This window comes from Lupinus angustifolius, chromosome LG19 (genome assembly GCF_001865875.1).
Source record: "Lupinus angustifolius cultivar Tanjil chromosome LG19, LupAngTanjil_v1.0, whole genome shotgun sequence".
In the NCBI taxonomy this organism is placed as follows: domain Eukaryota; kingdom Viridiplantae; phylum Streptophyta; class Magnoliopsida; order Fabales; family Fabaceae; genus Lupinus; species Lupinus angustifolius.
The window spans coordinates 12,426,128-12,426,511 of NC_032027.1; positions in this window are offsets into that span (position 1 = coordinate 12,426,128).

A 384-nucleotide genomic window follows, 5' to 3' on the forward strand; every position below is an offset into this window, starting at 1 on the left:
AAAGTCAAATAAAAATGAATTAACAACAATATTTATAGTTATAGAGAAAAAGTCAACAACTTTATCTCAAAGAACTAAGACAATCCAAATACAATAGCATTCACACAATCCTCAAGAAAGTGCCAATTTTTTTTAATCTTCCTTCACAATTTCAACACCCCATCTTCATAGCTAATTCATTATGAGATAAGTGTATGCATATTTTATTTGATATGCATCAATTTGACCATTGAATATGATGAAATGATTAAGATCATTATATTTAATCAATGATTTAATATCAAAATTTAATCTAAATTTATGTATATTAAACTCTAAATTAAAAATTGCACATTATAGGAGTTTTACCCTTATACATAACCAAAAAAAAACATTATTATTATT